The following is a 16943-nucleotide window of genomic DNA, read 5'->3' as shown; positions in this document are numbered from 1 at the left end:
ATACACGAGTAGATCAAAAATAGTATAACAACACTGTTAAGTAAAAGAAACTACATAACTCAGATTAAAGCAATTCAGGTTTTTTTTTAAATTACTTACTATGTAATAATATTGGTTGCCATGTAATGTTAACAGGGCAGTTTTGACCTCAAAAATAAGAAAATCACAGGTCTACATATACAGATTAATTCTCCCCTTTTTCTTTGGACAATATTTTTACTATGTGTTTTTATTGGCATGTATGCTTGCCTCTATATGTTCACATTTGTGCCCGGTGCCTGAAGTCAGTCTACATGTAATTTGACTGGAATTGGGATGACATAGATGGGTAATCTTTTACAAACGCCTCCCATTCCCCCACCCGCCATCTCTCCAGCACATGAGTGACACTAGATGGCAACAATGAACCCAATTTTATAAAGAATTTTTTATGCAAGCTTTTAATATTTTACATCTTTAACACTTTTGAATAAAAACACATCTGTATACCGGCAGCATCATTTGTATAATATTTCACCTATTTTGCTCCTATATCGTTTATTTCCTTTGATGAACCTTCCCATTTAACTTACATTTTTCTCCCTGGCTATTTTCTTTGTAGTTTGACTTCTCTTATCCATCTTTTTTCTATTATTACTGTCTACCTCTTATTTTTTCAGAGGTTAACAATGATCTGCCTGGACGCTGACCAAAATAGCCAAATTTTGTTTTGTTTTGCGAGAGGAACTGGCTGTGTAGGTCTGGTTGTCCTGGAACTCTCTTTATACCAATCTGGTCTTGAACTCAGACATCCACTTGCCTATCTCCCTGGTGGTATTAAAGGCATGTGTCGCCACCACCTGGCCAGATGACATAGTTCTTATGGAATTTCTAGAAAGTATCTGGCAGGTGCCAGGCACTGTCCTTCCTGGTTCCTATCTTCAAGATTCACTGTCAGTATAAAAGAGGCCATGACTGACAAGAACAAGGTAGATGTTGGGAGGCAATAATTCACAACATGGTTACTGGGCTTTTGACTGACTGGTCAAGGCCAAGAATGCCAGAACCACCTCTCTGCTCTGCCTCCTCAGTGCTGAAATTAAAATCCAGTTTAATTTAATTACAAGTCTTGTTTTTATTGGCCTATGTCTTAACATACACCTTTAATGTCAGAAGTGAAGTCAATTCTCAGGCCCACATTTTAAAGAGGGAAAAAGAAAGAAAAATATAGTCATCATAAAAAAAAAAAAGATGGGTGGTGGTAGTGCACACCTTTAATGTTAACACTCAGGAGGGACAACGGTAGAGTTCCCAGAACTAAGTTCAAGACCAGCATATTCTACTGAGAACATCCAGGGCTACTCAAAGAAATCCTGTCTCTAAAACAGATCCCCACTCCCACCATAGTTGCAGCAGTATAGCAAAACCAGTATTCAGAACACAAGTTGCTCAGGGAATATGGCAGGTTAGACAGTCTAGCTACAAGATCTTTACCCTGATTCAAGAAGTAAAACTTTAAAGCAACTAAGGCAAACTATGTCTACCTTCCTCTATACATATGGGCATGTACTCACATGATAAATACATAAAGCGCATTTTCTTGGGCTGGATACATGGACGTAAACTGAGCATGTTAGCACAGGCCTATCATTTCAGCATTCCAAAGACAAAAAGGCTGAACCATCAGATTCAAGGTTCTCCTTAGCTGTGTAACTGACAAAACTACAACAGTCCACAGAAAATACCAGTTTAGGAGCACACTGCTTTCCCAGATGACCTCAGTTCTTAGCCTGTAAGTGCAGCTCCAGGAGTCAGCAATTTTTAGGCCTAAGCAGGAACCTACATTCACATGTACATACACTCACATCACATAATTATCAAAAATCTTAAAAATACTGGTTTTCAAAATACAAAACATGGGGTGGAGAGATGGCCAGTAGTTAAGAGTAATCTTAACCACATCTCTTTCAGAAGTCCTGAGTTCAATTCCCAGCAACAAGGCTGCTCAAAACCATCTATAAGATCTGGTACCCTCTTCTGGTCTTCACAGGAAACTGCATACAAATTAAATCTTTTAAAAAAAAAAGGACACAAAAAATATTTTGTAGCTGTTAAGTCAGATGCCAGGCAGTGGTGGCCCAGCATATCAATGCTGACCTGGGCAACAGTTTCTCCCAATATCTCTCAGTTCTTGTTATAGGTTTTGGCTGGCATCATACCCACTACCCTAAACTTCTCTAGCTCAGTAGTCAGGCCACTCTTCTCCCAGTTGTCCTTTCCTATATAATCCAGCTTTTGGTTACCAGGTCCTTTTTGTCTACCCTTTACTATTTTTGCTCTCTTCCTCCCCCTCCTCACATGGCCAGGCTCAGGGTCATATTCTCAGGACTCTCAGAAGTCCCTGCCTCTGGATATCCCTTTTATCTACAACACTACCACCATACTTAGGAGTCATGTCCTTTTTTATGTTTATTTTTTCAACCACCCTGGAAAGTTAAGTGTGAACTTTAACTGGTGACTTAAAATTTCTGTAACTACTCAATATTGAATATGAAATATAGGCTTTAGTCACCATACCAAAGGAAGGCAACCAGATTTGAGTCTGAGTCCAGCCAGGTCCACAGAGTCTCTGTGGAAAAACTCTGGAAAACAGGTGGCGGAGGAGAAAAATTATAAGACAGCATTATGGGATTGGAATTAATGCCAACTTTTCATTGTCTGGCCAGTCCTTTAGTAGTTCTAGTATTAGTATTCAATTTATTCTCAGCAGACAAGACAGAATGGAGGACGAAAACAACAACCTAGCACTGTAAACCAACAAGAGAGGCTACAACAGGGAAAGTATTATATAGTTTAATAGTCAACTAACTTCAAAACAAAAGCCTGGGTGGGGCGTGTTGGCACAAGGCTTTAAGCCTTGGTAACAAAATCTGAGGGGGCTGGAGAGATGGCTCAGGTTAAGAGCATTGCCTGCTCCTCCAAAGGTCCTGAGTTCAATTCCCAGCAACCACACGGTGGCTCACAACCATCTGTAATGAGGTCTGGTGCCCTCTTCTGGCCTTCAGGCATAACGCAGAAAGAATATTGTATACATAATAAATAAATAAGTAAATATTTAAAAAAAAAAAAAAAAACAAAATCTGAGAGTCTCAGGCCTGCCTGGTCTACAATGAGGCACAGTGTGGCTAGGCTATATAAAAAGGGTTATGGCCAGGGGTACGTAGAGCTTATTCTAAATGAATGAAACAAATTCAATGCCTTACATCTGTAACTATGCTAGAGTAGCGGAGGCAGAAAGACTGAATGAGGCAAGGTAACAAAATAAACTGAGGAAAATCCACTACTAGGCTCACCAACAACACCAATTCCTATAGATTGACTTAAAAATATTAAGAATTAGCAGGGCAGTGGTGGTGCACACCTTTAATCCCAGCACTCGGGAGGCAGAGGCAGGCGGATCTCTGTGAGTTCGTGACCAGCCTGGTCTACAAGAGCTAGTTCCAGGACAGGCTCCAAAGCTATAGTGAAACCCTGTCTCGAAAAACAAAAACAAAAAAGAGTGCTAGCCTTAATTTTTAGGTTTAATATTTAAAGGTGTGTTCGTGCACACCTTTAACCCCAGCACTGAGGAGTCAGAGACAAGGGAATCTGAGTTTTTGAGGCCAGCCTGGTCTACAGAGAGAGTGTTTTTGGTCATGCTCCAAAGCTACAGAGAAACCCAGGTGGGAGATTTAAGAGGCACCTTAAAGATTAAAGAGGCACCTAATTTTGAGCATGCTAACCAGTCTCTACTCCACAGAGTTTTTTTGGATTCTGAGAATCCTGAGTTAAACTAATGGGAAGATAGTTACACATTTGTTTTGTTTTTAAGACAGGGTTTCGCTGTGTGAAACTCTCTCTGTAGCCCAGGCTGGCCTTGTCAGATCTGCCTGACTCTGCTGAGGGATAGAAGTTGTAGTAACCTGTGAAAAGTTTGCAGTGCTCTGCTGATTATTCAGGGGAGATGTGCCGACTGCTGCAATGGTGACACAACTGTTATGAGGGTTGTGAAGTCATTCCCAATCTTGTACTGTAAACCTGCCCAAAAGTTATAGGAAAGTGAGAATAAACTCATGAATGCTCAAAAATACCAAAAATTGAAGTTTGGGTGGTACAGAAAAGAACTGGCTTTTCCCAGACAGTACCTAATCTGGCATAAAGTCAAAACACTTGAGATTACCTTCACAAGCACTACACACTAATGGGCCAGCTAACATGCCCAAAAGAGAGGGGGGAAAGAACTAATGAAGACCCACCCTTTCCCAAGACTCTAGGAAAGACTTTTTTCTTCATAGGTACAGGAACTCCTATGCTACTATGAATAAATGTAAGTAGAAGAGACTAGCTAAAAAGGGAATCAGGAAAGTGAGAGATGACAGGTAATGAGTTAAAAAAACAAAATTAAAATACATTATATATACAATCACATAATTAACATTCTAGTAAAAAAAACCCTATAATGTTTTATAATTATAGGACTATAAATGTATCTCGGTTTAACACTTGTCTAGCACAAATAAGACAGACATAAAAAAAGGTTAGAAGAAAATTTTTTAACTACTAACTACTGTGATCTGCAAAATTACATTTCCTAAATATATTCGTAGTTACTGTCAATCAAGTTGGGAAGGTGACTGTTGAAGAGCACAGATGTTCTCCCGAAAATCTGGGTTTGATTCCCAGCAACCACAGTCCCAGGTGATCCAACTCCCTTCTTTTGGCTTCCAGACACAAAGCACACATGCAGAGAAAATACCCATTTAAAAAGAAGTCTTTGAATTCACGTGCACACACAAAAAAACGCAGAGCTAGAAACAGCTCAGTATGAGCACTTAGTGCTTTTCTAAAGGACTGCGTTCAATGCCCTGCAACATTTATAAGGCAGTGTTCAATGTCCCTAACACCTATACACAGGGGATCTGATATCCTCTTCTGACCTCTAAATGCACACACAGACACACACACAAACACCCCTAATAAATTAAAAGAAAAAAACAGACAAAAATGGTGGCACACACTAGTAATTCCAGAACCCCAAATTTGACTTTTGGGGCTTACTGGCCATTAAGCCTATCCTACTTGGTAAGCTAAAAGTGAAATTGTCCCTGCCTCAAAATACAAAGTGTCTGGGCCCACAAAATAGCTCTGTAGTTAAAGACACCTCCCACCAAATCCAATGACCTGAGCTCAGTGGCCACACCGTGAAAGTGGAGAATCAAGTTGTGCTCTGATGTACATGTGCATGCATGGCACAAGAGCACACAAAACTAATTCTTAAAAAGCAGACAGCTCTGAAGAAGTGACTTTGTTCTTGTTTTCAGTACCTTAAAGAAATGGCGCATCTAGTTCCAGGACAGGCACCAAAAAACCTACAGAGAAATCCTGTTTTGAAAAACCAAAAGAGCCGGGCACAATAACTGCCTTTTATCCCAGCACTTAAGTAAATGCAGTATACCTTAAGCAATTTGTATTCATTTTATTTTATAATATTTTCCAATGATTTTTTCCAAGTAATAAAAACAGAAACTTCAAAGAATTTAAGAAAAAAAAAAGCAGGGGGCTGGAGAGATGGCTCAGAGTTTAAGAGCACTGGCTGCTCTTCCAGAGGTCCTGAGTTCAGTTCCCAGCAGCCACATGGTGGCTCACAACCATCTGTACTGAGATCTGGCGCCCTCCTCTGGCTTGCGGGCGTGCATCGAGGCATAATGTTGTATACAAGATAGATAGATAGATAGATAGATAGATAGATAGATAGATAGATAGATAGATAGATAGAAGCCAATGCAGGCAGATAAAAGCAAAAATGCCAGCCAAGAGTGGCAACACACACCTTTAATTCAGCACTAGGTAGGCAGCCAACAGGCCAATATTGCTAGAAATACAGAGAAACCTTGTCTGAAAATGGCAAATTTAAAATAAAAAAAAAATTAAGTTGGCTGGGTGATGGCGGCGTACACCTTTAATTTAGTACTTAAGAAGCAGAGGCTGTGAGTTCCAGTCCAGCCTGGTCAACAACTGAATTCCAAGACAGCCAGAACTGTCTCAAAAAACCAAAAACCCTCTGGGTGTTTGGTCTGCATGTCTGTGCATGTTTAGTACCACAGAAGCCAAGAGGCCAGAAAAGGGTAGAACAGCTTCTGGGAACCGGAAATACAGTTATTAGCCACCATGAGATTACTGGTGAACATCCTACTTTATCATAAATCCAATCTCGGATGCTGGCACCAATATAATGTAGATTATTATAAACACCTTGTAATTTATAACTCTAGCTCCAACAGATTTAATGCGCTTTTGGACTAAATGGGCACAGGATCAAGTGCACGCACACAAAGTAAATTTTTAAGTTTTAAATGACTAAAAATTACAGGATAATTGAATCAAGACATCACTGACATGGTTGCCACTGAACAAAAACCTACAAAAAAAATCTAACATGAATAGAAGAAAAAAAGGACCCTAAAGAACATTTCTAGCCAGTTTTTTTAAAATTTTATATGGGTTTTTCTGCAAGAATATATACCACTTGAGTGCCTACTACTACTAAGAGGCCAAAAGGGCATCAAATCCCCTGGAACTAGAGTTTTGGATGCTTAGAACCATCATCATGTCCGTGCTGATAGCTGTATACAGATATTCTGCAAGAGTAACAAGTATTCTGCTGAGCCATCTCTCCAGTCTCAAGCCAGTTATTTAATGATGGAGGAAGGCCATTGGTTAAATAAAGAAACTGCCTTGGTCCTGATAGGTTAAAATTTAGATAGGCGGAGTAAACAGAACAGAATGCTGGGAGGAAGAGGAAGTGAGCTCAGACGCCATGCAGCTCTCGCCATGCAGCTCTCTCCAGGGCAGAGAGCGATGAAGCAAGCTGCCAGGTCAGACATGCTGAATCTTAACCAGTAAGCGCACCTAGAGGTGCTACACAGATTATTAGAAATGGGCTAAATTAATACATTAGAATTAGCCTAGAAGAGGCTAGATATAATGGGCCAGGCAGTGTTGTGGTGTTGTGTTTTTTTTTTTTGTTTTTTTTTTTTTTGTTTTTCAAGACAGGGTTTCCACGCAGTGTTTAAAAGAATATAGTTTGTGTGTTGTTATTTCAGGGCATAAGCTAGCCAGGCGGCCGGGAGCTGGGTGGCAGAAAGCAGCCCACAGCTCTCTTCAACAACTTAAAACACAGTTAAGATGACCAGTGAGCCAGGAGTGGGGACACAGACTTTAATCCTATCACTCATAGTTAACAGTAAGGAAGAGGGGGAAGATCAGTTAAACTCTAACTTTAGTTCTGAAGTAATTTAAAATTTTTCCTTGAGGCAGGTCTCACTCAGCCTCAGATCCTGGTACGTTGCACTCCTTCCTGATCCTAACTGCACCTCCCAAATGCTGGATTATCAGTACACTGACACCAAGTCCCGCTTTCATTCAAACATTCCATTTTAGCAGAATCAACATAGCTGACTGACACTTTTTGAGAAGAGACTAGTGCAGAAGGCAAAGTAAAAGTGGATGTCTATTGCAATACACTAGAGACAATGATGAACTGACATGGACCTAGAAAATAGGAGTAAATGGTTTTAAATAAAAAGCTGACGGTATGACAGGAAAGAAAAAGTAACCAGACTCTGGCCTACATGACCTGTAGTTTGATAAATCAAGGAGATCAAAAACAAACCAATTTGAAGAAACAACACAGTCTAGATACAATTTGTCTTTGAAATAACTGTTTTCTTTTTCTGAGACAAGGGCTCACATTGTAGGTCGCTGGACTTCTGCCTCTGTACCAAGTGAATCAAAATACCCTGAAGTTGGTTTATCAAACTAACCTATCAGACAGGTAACTAAGTTGATGGAAATCTACTCAAAAGAAAAACTCACACTGTTAATATTTGGTGACAATCACTTCAGACAATATAAACAGTTCATGAAATGAGTACAAAATAAAAAAGGACTGAGTCACACACAATTCCAATAGTTAAAGAACAACAAAGTAACAAGGCCTCAAGTGGTTAAATGATAACAGTGAGATGAAGATTTAAAAAGAAACCACTGTTATTTAGTAACACAGACTTCAATCCGTTATTTCCTTTTTCTCCAAGTAAAATTAAATTTTAAAGTGCTTGTTTCTTGGGCTGGAGAGTTGGCTCAGCAGTTTAAAGGACCTGCGCCCACATGGCAGCTTCAATTGTCTGTAACTGCAGTTCTAGGCTGTGGCACTGCCTTGTCCCTGAGGACAGGCACCAGGTAAGCACATGGTAACAAAGACACACACACAGGCAGAAACTAGACATTTAATTTTTTTTTTAATTTCGAAAAATGAGAATTTTGTCAGGCACATGCCTTTAATCCCAGCACTCAGGAATCAGAGGCAGATGGATCATGGTCTATAAACACAGCAAGTTTCAGGACAGCCTGAGCTACACAGAAAGACACTGGAGGGTAGAAATGGAGGGACACCATACAGAATACAAACGCACAAATTTCTATCACCTGGCCTTATCCTAAGATTCAGTTTTCTTCCTCCTGATGCAGTTAAACACCCACTTTTGCGTTCTATAGATCTGTGCATAAATCTTATCATATGGTATCATTTCTCACTCCATCTATCACCATGAATGAGGCTGAGGTTCTCCTGACAAGATCCTTGGTTGGAAACAAGAAAAGCATAACCTTAAATACACAACAAAGAAATAAACTGACCCTATGATGAACAGCTGTAACACAATACAGAATAAAAGGTAGAGAATCCACTCCTTTCCCAGACCTCAGGGGCTTCTGATTTAGTGTTTCACTATTTTCTTTGATGCTACTTTTGTGCCATTTGACCTGTATTTTTCTTTCTGTCCAAGTCAGGAGGGCATATGATTACCCATGACACAGAACTCATTTCTCCATGTTAAAACCTACATTAACTCTAAAATGTTTAGCAGTGGCTGGATGTGGTGGTGCTTTCCCTTAATCCCACCCAGCACTAGGAACAGAGAGGGCAGATCTGAGACTAGCCTGCTCCACAGTTTCAGGACAACCAGGGCTATGTAGAGACCTTGTCTTTAAAAAATATATATATATAAATGCTTCCAATATTCTTAACTGCAGCTACCTATGCACGAGAAGTTAGCAACGGTTAACTGGGCTTCACATATCACTAGACAATATCCACTAATGTCTAGAACCTTAATCTATTTTTTTTTTTTTGGTTTTTTTGATAGGGTTTCTCTGTAGCTTTGGAGCCTGTTCTGGAACTAGCTCCTGTGGACCAGGCTGGCCTTGAACTCAGATCCACCCGCCTCTGGGATTAAAGGTGTGCGCCACCACCGCCTGGCGTAATCTATCCCTTTTTTATAGCTTATAATACCTATCCTTTCCTTTAATCTCAAAAACCCTTCTTTGCCATATTATTTTAATACTATAGTATTATTTCTTGTGATTGGATCCATGGACATAAATGGCTGTGAGATAGCATGTGGTTGCTGTGATTTGAACTCAGGACCTCTGGAAGAGCTACCAAAGAACTTAATAAATAAGCCACCCCTCCAAATGTAATGTATGTATTTATTTTGTTTTGAGGCAATGTTTCATATATATCAGGCAGTCCTCAAACTGTGCAACCCAAGGGAAGACCTTTAACCACATGGATCACAGGTGTGCCTATCACCAGGCCCAGTTTATGGAGTACCAAGAACCAAACTCAGGGTCTCATACACATTAGGTACTGTCAACCAAGCATAATATGCCCAGATTCCAAAGATTACTTGAAACAGCTCAACAACTTGAGAAAGACTGACTAGTTGTAGGCATTTCCAGGGGCTGACCTATGCATCACCTAAACTTAAAATGAGTCTATTTCCTAATTTTTGCAATGAAACCAAGTGGACCTCACACCTCTTACCATCACCCAGGAAGGGTGTACATCTGTTCCGAAGGCCCCCCTGGCTCCAGGTCATCCTGGCTGATGCTGCTCCAGGCTGGGCATCCATGTTGCTGCGGCTTGTGGTTTGTGAGGGGTAGTGTACAGGAAAAGCAGGATGGGATTTCAAGGGAAACAGTAGGAAGATGGCTTTTTGGGAAAATGCCATCGCCACTATAGGTGTTAAGTAGTACCACACACATTTTATTGCAGCACAGTTTAAAAATTTAACAAATTAAAGATTAAAAAGAAAAAAAATAAAAAGAAAAAAAATTAAAAATACAGACGTCCAGAGATGCTCTAAAACAGTTAAGTTAAAGATCAGGAAAAATAAGGTCAAAGACTTAACAGCCAGTAAAATTATTTCCAGTGTGGGGAAGGGGGTTGAGGGCAAGGGTGGGGTTGGGAGAGAAAAGGTTTATGTGATCAAACTACTTAAAAATGCTAACACCTTCACTTTCTCTCCCAAGATGGAAAACTCCAAAGTCAATCAGGAGGCTGAAGAAATCTTAACATTCAGAAAAACTCCACTTTAATCCGGTTAAAAATCATCATTATCATCATCATCATCACCATTATAATAAGTATAGTAATAATAAATAACTAGTAAGTAACAACAATAAAAAGGAAACCAGCGAAAGTCAGGAAAAATGTAAAAAAAAAATTGTAATAACTTACTGTAGCTGAAGATCAAAAAAATCTCACTGTAAAAAAACAAAAATAAAAATAGCCCAGATTAGAAAAACGGGAGGTGTAAAAATATCAAGTCAATAAAGTTCATTTCTTTTCTTTTCCAAAAGCAGTTTCCACAAAAACCGCAAGGGTAATGTTCTCAATAGCAGACAAGCAAAGCCCTTTCCACATCATCTGTTAATCTTAAAAATACACGAGGAAGTAGAGAGGTCAGTTTATGAGGCTAAAAGGCTCCTCCTCTAACCCAACTGCTGCAGAAAAAATAGAAATAGAAATTTTAAAAATTACATCTTAAATCCAGGTCCCGTTTTTTGTGTCTTTTTTGGAAATAATTTTAAAAAAAACACCTGTATATTTGCTGTAGTGCACACCAAGTTGCATCATTATGTTTAAAATGTCTTTATAAAATCAATTTTGGAATGGGGATGTGTGTGTTCTGGAAGGGTGGGGAAGGGAAGTTAAAAATCAAAGCTGAGCTCCAGTGAGTAAGGATGGGGTTCGCCTTGCTGCCCTGTGAAAGGAGAAGGGACAGATTGAGTCATAGTTCTCAGAAATGTGCCCTAAACCCAAGACAGAAAACTGTCTGCTGCATCTAACACATTTTGGTAAAGCATTAACATTTCACTGGGATGGAGTCTTTAGAGATTCATCACTTCTATTAGTGACTGTTTATACAATTCTTCAGATCAGTATGTGGCTGAAGTGAACTCAATTCCAGTCTGTATTCCCAGCAAGGGGACGGATAAGAGTATACATCTGAATGTTAGCTTTGTAATCAGCAGTTTGGGCAATAAAGAAAATACGGAAAAACCATGTCAACAAATGGAGATGACGTGAATAAAAGTCAAACAGATTCATGGGTTTCAAACCTAAGATCATGTAGCTTTTTTCCTGTGATTAAACAGACTGAAGGTGAGAGGTCTACCATGAATACAAACACTAAAAGGGACTCATCTATTCTCAAAGCCAGAGTGAAAGACCACAAGACTGATAAGGTTCTACAGCCAGGGTGAAGATGTTCTTAAAAAGGAGCCAGCCCTTTTTATTTATCATCACTTACAGTGAAAACCATACAGATGGAGGAAAGGTCCATGAACACTTTATGTTATGAAACGGGTGATAAAAATTGTGTCCTTACTGATTTGTGTTCCATTTTTTATCATCTAGTGTTCCTAATCCCAGGGATGAAGAATCTGACACATTATGTAAAACTGAAATAATGTAATGACAAACTTTCATCAGCAAAAAGAAATGTGGTTAATAGCTACTCACTGTGAAAAAGATTTTACATTCCCATTTGATTTAGACATCAGGACTTATTCTCCCATAAACAATCTTACTTCTGCTAAAATTTTAAACTGATCCTTTAAAAAACTATTCATCAAAATAAATCCATATTTAAATACACCAAAGACTACAGATTAAGTACTATCTCTTTAAGACTAAGTGTAAATTCCAAATAGACAAGGTTACACAAATATAAAAACTGTAGTTTCCCGGTAGATTATTAACAATTGAAAGTTATTTGTATTTTGAAGGCAATTATAATGAAAGTTTTTCATTAGGTACTATCCTGAACCCAGTACCAAATTCTTCAGGATGTCAAGCCAATAGTCAATGAATAAAATCCTTAGTACATATACAAGACACAGACTTAAAAAGCAGCAATGTAATCTTGGCTTTACTCCCAGCACTAGGGAGGCAGGTAGGTAACCTCTCTAAGCCTGATCTATACACGGAGTCCCAGGAGAGTGAGAGTGCCAGGGTTACAAAGTGAGTCTACTTTAAAAGGAACAAAAACAAAACTACCAGAAAGAAGCATTGCATGTTCCATGTCATCAAGTTTTCTCACCCAAGTTATCTAACTAATAATATACTGCCATTTATTTAAAAAAAAAAAAAAGCTTTTCTGCCGAGTAGTTGTGGTGCACGCCTTTAATCCCAGCACTCGAAGGCAGATCTTAGAGTTCGAGGCCAGTGTGGTCTACAGAATAAGTGCCAGGACCGGCTCCAAAGCTAGAGAAACCCTGTATCCAAAAAGAAACAAAACAAAATCTTTAAAAAAAATCTTAAAAAAAAAAAAGCTGGGTCTTAGTAATGTTATGCCTTTAATTCCAGCACTCAGGAAGCAGAGGCAGCTGGAGCTCTGTAAATTCGAGGCCAGCCTGGTCTACAAAGCTAGTTCTACACAAGGAAACCCTATCTCAAAAATCCAAAAATAAAGAAAAAAAAAAACCTAGAAAACCGTAACTCCTTTAGAAACTGGTAGTAAAGAGTACAGCAATCTGTCAGCTGGAATAGTTTAAACAGAAACTCAGTCCTTTAACTAATTCTATCAACTTCTATCTTTTGGGATCTGTGAAGACTTAACCAGGAAACTCTACCCATTGTAGTTTTTCTAAATCTTTACTAAAACACCTGCAGTTTTGCTACATCTTAGTTCTGTTATCAGCCAGTAAATCTACTTCATACAAAACCACAAACCTTCCAATGAAAGTTGAGTGTATGACTCATAAGCATATAATGCTGGACCATGGACAGGCATACTATTTTTAAGGAAGCTAATAGCATTGACTACTTGGCCTGGAATTTAGGTCTTTAGGCCAGTTTGGCTTCCAACTCAAGAGACCAGCCTGCCTCTACCTACCAAGTACAGGAAGGTGTACATCACCTCGAGGCACTAATAATTTAGGAAACCAGGGAGAAGTGTGGTAACCTCTCAGCATATATCATCTTTTTGCAGCAAAAGTTTTCTATAGAAATGAAAATAGGTAGTCTAAATTCCCCTGTTCAGGAGTTTGAAAACTAATTAAGCTTAAAACTAATTCACTGGGCCAGGCAGTGGTGGCACACTCCTTTAATCCCAGCACTCAAGAGGCAGAGGCAGGCGGGTCCTAGAGTTCGAGGCCAGCGTGGTCAACAAGAGCTAGTGAAAAACCTGGGGGGGGGGGGACTAATTTACTGGATACTGTCAAGTTTAACGTAATTTTTACTCAGGCCAAGATTAATTCAACTGTTTCATTCTCGTTAATAATCCACTCACCATTTAATATTTAAGATTACAATAATTTGGAAAAATATCCTTACTAGTTACTAACAGTCAATAACTAGACCACAAACTTCTGGAGTTCAAATTACAAATATAAGTTATGTTTTATTTCTCTACAGAATTAACTACTACGAAATATTTCTGAAAATGGCAAATGAAGATTTTAATCATCTGTATAGTCCTCCTATGCGACCAAATCTGAAATGCTATCAGTGCTCACCTAGGTGAAGAATCGTCTACAACTATTTCAAATATTCTATAGCTCAATTCCTAACAGATACTACTAATTCGGGAATTTAAACCTTGCACATTTAGGAATCTTCATTTCTAACACTTTTGAAGGGTTATAGAGGCCTGGGGACTTTAGAGTTCAGGCTGGTCTCAAAACCATAAATCAGCCTGTTCTGCTGAGACTGAGTCTGCACCACCACGCCTGGCCTGCATGTCTAACATTTTATTTTTTTGGATTTTTCGAGACAGGGTTTCTCCGTAGTTTTTGGTTCCTGTCCTGGAACTAGCTCTTGTAGACCAGGCTGGCCTCGAACTCACACTGCCTCTGTCTCCCGAGTGCTGGGATTAAAGGCGTGTGCCACCACCGCCCGGCATGTCTAACATTTAATGGCAGCTATTTTTCAACTAATCTCAACTACTACCAATAGTCTTCTCACATAGTAACTTGACCTTAATTTTTGTTTGTTGAACCAGTGTTTCTCTAACAGCCTTAGCTGTCCTGAAACTCACTCTGTAGACCAGGCTGGCCTTTGCAACACTATTTTTGATGGATTACTTCCTATTTCTCTAGAGCAAAACTCTACTCTTAGGCACATGTATGCTTGCAACTTAAACCATAGGCTGGGTGGTAGTAGCACACTCCTTTAATCCCAGCGCTTGGGAGGAAGTTCAAAGTTAAGCTGGTATAAAAATCAAGTTCTGAGCCAAGGCTGTTTACAGGGAAACCCTGTCTTGAAACCTCTCCCCCACCCGCAAAAAAAACACACTGAGATTAACTTTCGTTCGACCTCTGCTTTTGTTTTCCTTGAGACAGGGTCTCAAGTTGGACTTCAACTAAGTGTACCAAGACCAAGGCTGGCCTTGAGATGGTCCCAGCTCCTTATCAAATGCTTAAATTACAAGAGTAGACCATCACACACATTCTCTCAAGGATGCTTAAAGGTTAAATTTGCATAGCAGTAGTTTAAACTAAGCTTAGTACCATAATTTTTATGAATTATACAAAACAACTTAAAATCAACTTACTCAGCCTGGCGGTGGTGGCGTATGCCTTTAATCCCAGCACTCGGGAGGCAGAGACAGGCGGATCTCTGTGAGTTCGAGGCCAGCTTGGCCTACAAGAGCTAGTTCCAGGACAGGCTCCAAAGCCACAGAAAAACGTCTCGAAAAAACAAACAAACAAAATAAAAAACCCAGTCTAGTTTAGTACAGGCTCCAAAGCAGATACCCTGTGGGGGTTAAATTAACTCCTGGATAAGTTAATGTGACACCACAAACTATTAGTGTTTTGACTGAATCCAGACCACCGTTCATCCATCCCAAGTACCACTGGACTACATTAACAAGAACTCAACACCTACAACGGAGCGATTAATGCTTTCTGTTCTTTTCCTTTGTTTTTTTTTTTTTAAACACGGTTTTACTTCATAGTTCTGGGCTGTCTCATGGCCTCTGGAGTGCAAGGATTACAGGCTTGCACTAACACCTAGCTGGAAACTGCTTACTGCCCAAGTTGAGATGGATAGAATAATGGACAAGATTATATGGATAGAAAAGATGGATAGAATCCGGAAAAGATTATTTTGTTTTTAATTATTGTTCCCAAGCCAACCTTGGAAATTTCCTGGTACCTTAAATTTCGGGATTCGCTTCCTTAAAATTTCAACTGTCTTTTTTGTACACAGCATTCCAGTACTCAGTAAACAATACATGACTTCCCTAAAAATATCTTCCTCTCCTAATTTAGCATGAAGCTGTCAACCACTTTTGTCTACCTCTTCTAAGAAAGGCAGTAGTACCTACCTCAAGCAAAGTTCCACTAACTTATATATTTCGAGTGATTTGTAACCTGTAGATAAAAAGTGAGCTGTAATTATTGCAATTATAGTCAATCTGCGGCACTTCCTTTTACAAACAGAAACCACTCCGACTTCGACCATTTATTTCTATGGAAGCAAAAGTAAATGAATACTCCGCCTATTGTTAAAACGCCGTTCTGAGGCCATGTGGCCCGCCCGGAATTCAGAAGCTTCCAGTACATCGCGGTACCGCTCCCCACCCCCGCCCGACGTCCAACTTAGGAGGCAATAACGGAACAGCGCAGACATCACACCGCAGTCATGTTAACATGCATTCCCACCTTCGAGTCCTCAAGGCCCACGGAAGCCAAAGCGGCCGTTAGACACGAGCGCGCAGCGGGGCATCCTCCGCGCCGCCGGGGCCTGGAGGTCACCGGGCTGAGCTTGCGCCAGGGCCGAGGCCTGGACTCCCGCCTTGGGCCCGAGCCCCACAACGCGGTCAAACGCGGGCTCCGTTGCCGCGGCGAGGCCGCTGTCTCCGCCACCCCTCGCGGGCCCGGACCGCGCCGGCCCTGAGCTCGCCCTGCGCTTACCGGGAGGAAGGAGGAGGAAGAGACGGCCGCTCCTGGTGCGGGTCCGTGCCGAGACCGAGGCTCCAGCAGGCGGGCAGCGCACGACCGTTCGCTCTCCGTCTCTCCACAAAATGGCCCCCGAGCTCCTCCGCCGCCGAGGCGAAGGTCCGGCCCCCGCCCCGCTCCCGGGGGCGTGCCTATTGGCTGGGACTTTTCTCGCTCCCGCTACTAATTCGACGGCCCTACTGCTCCTCACAGCACTGGCCAATCACAACCCGGAGTGGGTCGGTCTGGTTGGGAGAATTCCACATGCGTAACAGAAGCTGGTTAGTAATTGGTGTGGCCTCCTGTCAATCAGACTCTGAAGCGTGGTCATTGGCCACTGTCCCGACGGAAAGCGGGGTGGAATGTTCGCCTTTGTATCGCGCACAGCTTCTCATCCGGGTACCCGCGTTTCTGACGGACGGCCGCGTCGTCCAATCGGCGCGTCGAAGCGCGTCAGGGTCCGGCCGGACCGCCGCATTTCCGCGGCGCGGGGGTGGGAGCGCCTGGGTGGAGTCCGGAGCGGCGCGGAGGGCCCGCCCTGGCCGCGGGCTCGGCCGAGGGAGCGCGCCCTAGTCAGCCTGAGCTCGGGGAGGAGGCCACACTGGGGCGCCCGAGGGTGAACTGCCGGAGGA

At 41.1% G+C, this 16943-nt stretch overlaps 1 protein-coding gene across 1 annotated transcript in view; it reads right to left on the bottom strand.

The window, feature by feature from the left end:
* Hnrnpc (heterogeneous nuclear ribonucleoprotein C (C1/C2)) overlaps positions 1–16434 on the bottom strand; it is a 28337-nt gene extending 11903 nt beyond the window's left edge. The window contains exons 1-2 of the mRNA XM_026777935.1: positions 16288–16434; positions 10601–10626 (exon numbers count right to left, since the gene is read on the bottom strand). The gene's annotated coding sequence lies outside the window, so the exon portion shown is untranslated. The remainder of the gene's footprint in view (positions 1–10600; positions 10627–16287) is intronic.
* Between the last annotated feature and the right edge of the window lie 509 nt (positions 16435–16943).

Source organism: Microtus ochrogaster, unplaced genomic scaffold (genome assembly GCF_000317375.1).
Source record: "Microtus ochrogaster isolate Prairie Vole_2 unplaced genomic scaffold, MicOch1.0 UNK91, whole genome shotgun sequence".
NCBI classification, from domain to species: Eukaryota; Metazoa; Chordata; class Mammalia; order Rodentia; family Cricetidae; genus Microtus; species Microtus ochrogaster.
Note: the sequence above shows the minus strand (reverse complement) of the source record. Positions and strands in the feature narration are given on the sequence as shown.